Below are 5,827 nucleotides of genomic sequence, written 5' to 3'. Positions count from 1 at the left end.
ATGAGAACTGGCAAGGTAGTGGTATTCCTAATTCTGTCCGTCCACCTCCACTGTATTTTCATTTATCTAATACCTTGCTACTCAGTTTCTTGACCTGTATCCCTCCTTCACTCTACTGCAGTTGCTCATTCCCACAAACAACCCTCTGGTTCACTATTATCAGCATCTTGAATGTGCATAATCTCAGTGTCAGGCACTCTGTTCTGCAGTAACTCTTTCACATGACTATCCCATTTCCTTTCCTGTCTTTTAGTTCCACCCAGTTGTAGTCATTTGTCAATAAATCACTACTTACTACTTCTTTCCCTCACCTCTGACAATGCAGGTATTGGTTTTTTTCCAATTAAGAACTTTTCATCATCGACTCTACTGTGTAACTCCAAGAGTCTGTGACAGAAAAGTAAAGAGAAATAATCATTTACAAAAGATGGCACTATGTCTCCAGAAAGCTGGGGAAAAGATAAAAGCGATCATTTTACCATGATGACATGATCCGCTCTGTCTGATATTCTTCTCCTTTCTTAGGGTCTGCTTTCTGATGGTAACATAGCCGCCTTAGCTTTCTTGTGTTACTGTTAGCCCAGTGCATCTGTTCCCTTCCTTTCCCTTCCAGCTTACCTCTGTCCTATATTTCAAGGGCAGCACTGGACACAGTACACAGTCACCTGCCTTTCCTCCCCAGACAGCCATCTCTGCATTTTTCCTAAAAAGAAGCACAAGTAGGAGCTTTGCATGAGCAGGTTCATATTTTATTTCTTTCTCCAGTAGCTGCTTACATTGTTATACATTCTTTGTGAAATATCATCTTGCTGCACACTTACAAAGCATGCCCTTTTGGTATGTGTATCGTGGTCTGAAAAGAAAACTTAAAAACTATTCAGCATGTACGTCATTTGTCCACTGGCAATAAATATAGGTCCCTAAATGCATTGCACCTTCATTGTCCATAGAGGCTCAAAGTGCCCCTTGAACCAGAAGATTCCTCTAGCGGATGGAGGGACTCCACATGGCATCTGTGTCCTGTGGTTAAGATGATTCAGCAGCAGGGATGCTTGGGTGAGGAGTCTGGAAGGTGCAGGCTAGAAGCTGTTGCTCATTGTTCTCCTCCAGGCTGTGTCGGATCCTATAGCCAAAGTATATGGCAAATCCTAGTAGGGAAATGAGACAGTGAGAAGGGAAATAGGTGCTCTCCGTACTGATACACACTCATGTGCACGCTCGTGTGCATGCTCAGTTCCTCAGTCCTGACTGGCTCTTTTGTGACCCCACAGACCGTAGCCCTCCATGCTCCTCTGCCCATGGTATTCTCCAGTCAAGTGTACTGGAGTGGGTTGCTATTTCCTCCTCCAGGGATCCTCCTGACCCAGGGATTGAACCTGTGTCTCTTATATTTCCTGCATTGGCAGGTGGATTCTTTACCCCTGAGACACCAGGGAACCCCACACTTGCTCACTAGGTCTCCTATGAGGGTGTCTGACACAGTTTAGGGGAGTGGTGGTAGGAAGAAGATGGGGATCAGTCCATTGAGAGGTCTTTTAATCCCAGAAAACCACTTACCAATGGCATTCCAGACACTGAATTGGATCCAGGCTCCAGAGGTCATCTGCATCATCAGGGAAACGTTCACGAAGATGCTGACCAGCGGGAGGACAGGCAGAGCAGGGACCTGTGGGCAGAGTCAGGTCATCCCTGGACACAGCCCAGATGTCTGAAAGGGAGACCCGACCCACATGTGGGCAGGAAGACTCCAGCGCTTTTGAAGCCATGTGTTCAGTGCCTACTGAAGCTGGGTGTGTGAAGCACTGAGTGTGGGTCAGGGAAGGGTCTGTTGGCTTCAGCAATTTCCCATCTTCTCATGTCCAGCAAAGGATGTTTAGACCTCAAAGCAGGCAGACTTCATTCACTTAAGGTGGATAGTTTGGGCACAGAAGGTCACTTACTTTTAAAAATTAATTAATTTGGCTGTGTCGGAACCGAGTTGTGGACCAAGGGCTTCTCTAGTTCTGGTGTGTGGGCTTAGTTGCCCTGTGGCATGTCCTGGTTGGGTATTTGTTCCCTGACCTGGAATCTAACCCACATGCCCTGCATTGCAAGGTAGATTCTTAACCACTGGACCACCAGGGAAGTCCCTCGCCTACCCTGAATGGAAGAGCAGTGGGGTCCTGGGGCTGCCTCCAGATGATGACTGTGACCCCAGTGATGAACAGCAGCAGCACAGCCACTGTTGTGAGCACGGGGTCTCCAGAGAACAGCTGGCTGGGCCACTGGGCCAGGACCAGGCTCAGGATTATCAGCAGGAGAACGGCAAGGGTCAAGGTGGAGGAGAACAGGCTGGACCCAGAAGACAAAGATGTCAGGACCTCGGGTCACACCCCTCCTCAGGCTGCCCACATCAGGAGGGGCCATCATATCTCTACTACTTCTTGCCTGAAATAGACACCTATTTCCAACCCATCCTGTCAATTTCAGAATACCACCAAAAAGAAGTCCCACTGGTCACCAAACAGGAAGGCGTATCCATTGACAATCTGGCCAGATTTCTGGGTGGGGATGGTGCTGGGAGGGAACCACAGACTCTTTAGAATGTTTGAATTTCCTGCTTCAGATACAGGCTCTGGAGGATTTTGTTTAACTTCAGGCTTCACCTCAATTTCCTCCTCTGTTTTCTCCTTCTTGCTGCAATTCTGATCTGGCTGGTACGCGAGTGAAAGGATATTACGGCAGGATTGACAGCAGCCCCTATACTTATCCAATATCAGACAGTTAATCCAACTCTTTCCCAACTTCAGCAGATGCAGGACACGAAGCTAGAAGAATCTTAGCTCCTCTTGAGTCCATGACCCCCAGCCAAGGTGCAGTGGAGTCTCACCTGAGGGCAAGGACAGAAAGAACCACGAGGGAGTCAGCAAGCAGGGTCCCGATTGATAGGAGGTCCACCAGATCGCTGAACTCGAAGAGTAACGCCATGACTGCCAGGATGAGGGCACAGACAAGGTGGGGAAGGGAGTGAGAAACAGCCAGAAATATCCAAGGTAAGGAAATGATCAAACAAGGTTTTGTTTAGTCACCTGCAAAGATGCCAGAAGACATGATGGCCATAATGGGTATTCGGGTGCAGCCGTGGATCTGGAAAGTCCCCGAAAAAGGATTCCATCCTCTGCCATCACGCACATCCCCCGAGGCATGGGGAACATATCACCGAGGAGACTGGAAAAGAAAGCGGAAACGTGTATGAGGACATGGAGAGACGGGAAGGGAGGACCGGGGCTTCTGTTCCCTAGTCTACTTGGGTCAAGGTGTCCTTCCCACTTGTCTCTCAATCCCAAGGGCTGGGATACCTGAGCATCTGATAGTAGATGGGGAGAAAACCATGACTGCCGGGGTCCAGCCCCGGTGGATCCAGGGAATTTGAAGGGTGGACGGCGTTGGCGTGGAAAGACTTAGTTATTAATATAAGATTAGATTAAGAAACTATAGTGTAGTAGGATGATTAAGTGGAGGAAGAGGGATGAATAGCTTAGTTTACGCGGAAGACCAATAAAATTCCAGACAAGGAATTTGCACCATCTACGTTGGGCCACCGGCGCCCGCTTGAATATCTAAGGGTGCCTCGCCTTAGGCTCCCTTTCGCGTGGGTCTTAACAGCCAGGGCAAGTAAGTAGACCTGGCGAGCCTCCGCGCCCCAGATGGAAATTCAGCCTGAAATTAAAGTAAAGAGCAGAGAGAAGGAAAGGGAGAGAAGAAGAGAGAGAGACACGGAGGGAGCCAGATTCCCAAGAAACCAGGCCGAGAGACTAGTTCGCGAAACTGGTCCGAGAAACTGGTCCAAGAAGCTGGCCCCCATCCTTTATTGTTCAGAAGGCCTTTTATACTTTTGATTAAACATGGAGATCAATGGGTAACACAAAGTTATGTAGCGTTCGCAGCCCAGACTCTTTCTGTGTATCATTTTGTATACAAAAGGTCTCAGGTGATTTACATTATCTTCTGGCCAAGAGGCTTGTTAACACTTTTTGGCTCTCTTCCTTAATGAATGTTAATTTTGTTTCCCCTGAAGTGTTTTTCTTTAATCTGCATCTCCTTAAAGCATTAAAGTTACATCTCTATAGAACAAAGGTGCAGTGGGTTATAACAAAGAAGGTACTTAACTCAAAGATCTAATGTTGGTAATACCAGGTCTACTACTTGTTTTTCTATATACCAACTATATCTAAAAATAAAGGATATGAAAATTTGGCAGCAAGCATTGACTCAACAAATGAAACCTTTAATCAGTCCTATTCTAAAGATTTTGACTCTTCGGAAGCTCCTACATTCCTAGGATGTTTTAAGCTTCCTGTGCCTCCTGCGGTCAGGAGGCCTCAAACAATCACAGGCGCAGCTGTACGAGTGCTGCAGGCAGGCTAGAAAGCCATCAAAGGGGTATTTGGATTGAAACGCTCTTTCAAATGCCAAAAGACTAAAGCCCTGAATTGACTTTTTCCAGAAAATGTCAGAAGAGTAGAAAAGCAGAGCACAGAAGCCGGCAGATTTTTGTTGGGGTACATGCTTAGGAATTTCCAGAGGGGCCCCTGAAGTCTGAGCACGCCTTGCGTATGTCAGTTTCCTTCCTCATGACCTTGTCACGGGCGGGATTCCTCACACTGGCTCCCGGCACATGACACTGACCTGGATGTAAGAACACAGAGGCTACCAACAGCCACGACATATCTGGCAGGGCCCCGCCCAACAAAGAGGAAAGCCTCTGGCCAGGGGCTCTCAGGACGGATCTGGCCAGTAGGGCACCACGAGGGTGAGTGCTGCTGAGACACCAAAGCACACCACAAAGCAGATGAAGATCGTGATCATGGTGCTCACGGGGATGGACCGCTGAGGATTGAGGGCTTCTTCCCCTGCAGGAAGCAGGGATGTACTAGGTTAGGAAAACACAGGGAGCGAAAGCACAATACCCCCTCTCCTCTTGCACCATCAAAAGCAGCCGAACCTTCTACCAATCCCTATGCCCAAGGGCAGCCTAATCTGTGGCCAAACCTCTAATGGAAAGCACAGTGACTATATTACCTTTAGTGACAATGGCATCAAAATCAACAAATGTGTAGAAACACAGAGCTGCTCCCTGGAGAATCCCATCAAAAGCCAAAAGGTGCAAACCCTCCAGAACCCAGAGGCCCCAGCCCACGGTGAGAGAAGGAATGAGGAAGAACATGGGTGAGGTGAGCTCAGCCATCCCTACTGGACTCTTCCCTTCATACCACAAGTGCTGGGCTCCAGGACCCCCATCACTTAGATCCATCAGCCCAGGTCTCTTTGGTAGTGGTTTAGTCACTAAGCCATGTCTGACTCTTCCAACCTCATGGACTCTAGCCTGCCAGGCTCCTCTGACCATGCAATTCTCCAGGCAAGAATCCTGGAGTGGGTTGCCACTCTTTAGTCCCCACCAGATTCCCAGACTTGCACCCTCTGACACACTAGTGTCACTAGTGGTCACAAGTGAACCCTCCTAACCTAGAGGTACCACTGGATGCAGACGTGTTCAATGTGTAGTCCTGTTCTGTGAGCTTCCAGTTGCACAGGTCTCCCTTAATGAAGCCAGAGATGATGATGAAACTGAGAACCGAAACTCTGTTGTAAAGCAGGGTTGACTCAGGAGCTCCCAGAACCAGTTGTCCTGTGGGAAAGATGAAATATGAGACATCCAAAATGACCATCCATAGAGACAGAAAGCAGATGTGGCTAGTGGTACAGGTCAGGAGGGCTGATGGTGGTGGATAGATGGACAGTGACTGCTCAGTGGGTGCAGGGTTTCCTTTTTGTGATGCAAATTTTG

At 48.3% G+C, this 5,827-nt stretch overlaps 1 long non-coding RNA gene across 1 annotated transcript; it reads right to left on the bottom strand.

Moving 5' to 3' along the window:
* Nucleotides 1-762: 762 nt before the first annotated feature.
* LOC108635330 lies at nucleotides 763-2,866 on the bottom strand. The gene is made up of 3 exons (XR_001917781.1): nucleotides 2,139-2,866; nucleotides 1,558-1,666; nucleotides 763-1,148 (listed from the first exon to the last, which is right to left on the bottom strand). It is a non-coding gene; the product is annotated as an uncharacterized LOC108635330 (long non-coding RNA).
* Between the last annotated feature and the right edge of the window lie 2,961 nt (nucleotides 2,867-5,827).

This window comes from Capra hircus, unplaced genomic scaffold, assembly GCF_001704415.2.
Source record: "Capra hircus breed San Clemente unplaced genomic scaffold, ASM170441v1, whole genome shotgun sequence".
In the NCBI taxonomy this organism is placed as follows: domain Eukaryota; kingdom Metazoa; phylum Chordata; class Mammalia; order Artiodactyla; family Bovidae; genus Capra; species Capra hircus.
The sequence above is the reverse complement of the archived record's forward strand: the minus strand, read 5'-3'. Positions and strand labels throughout refer to the sequence as shown.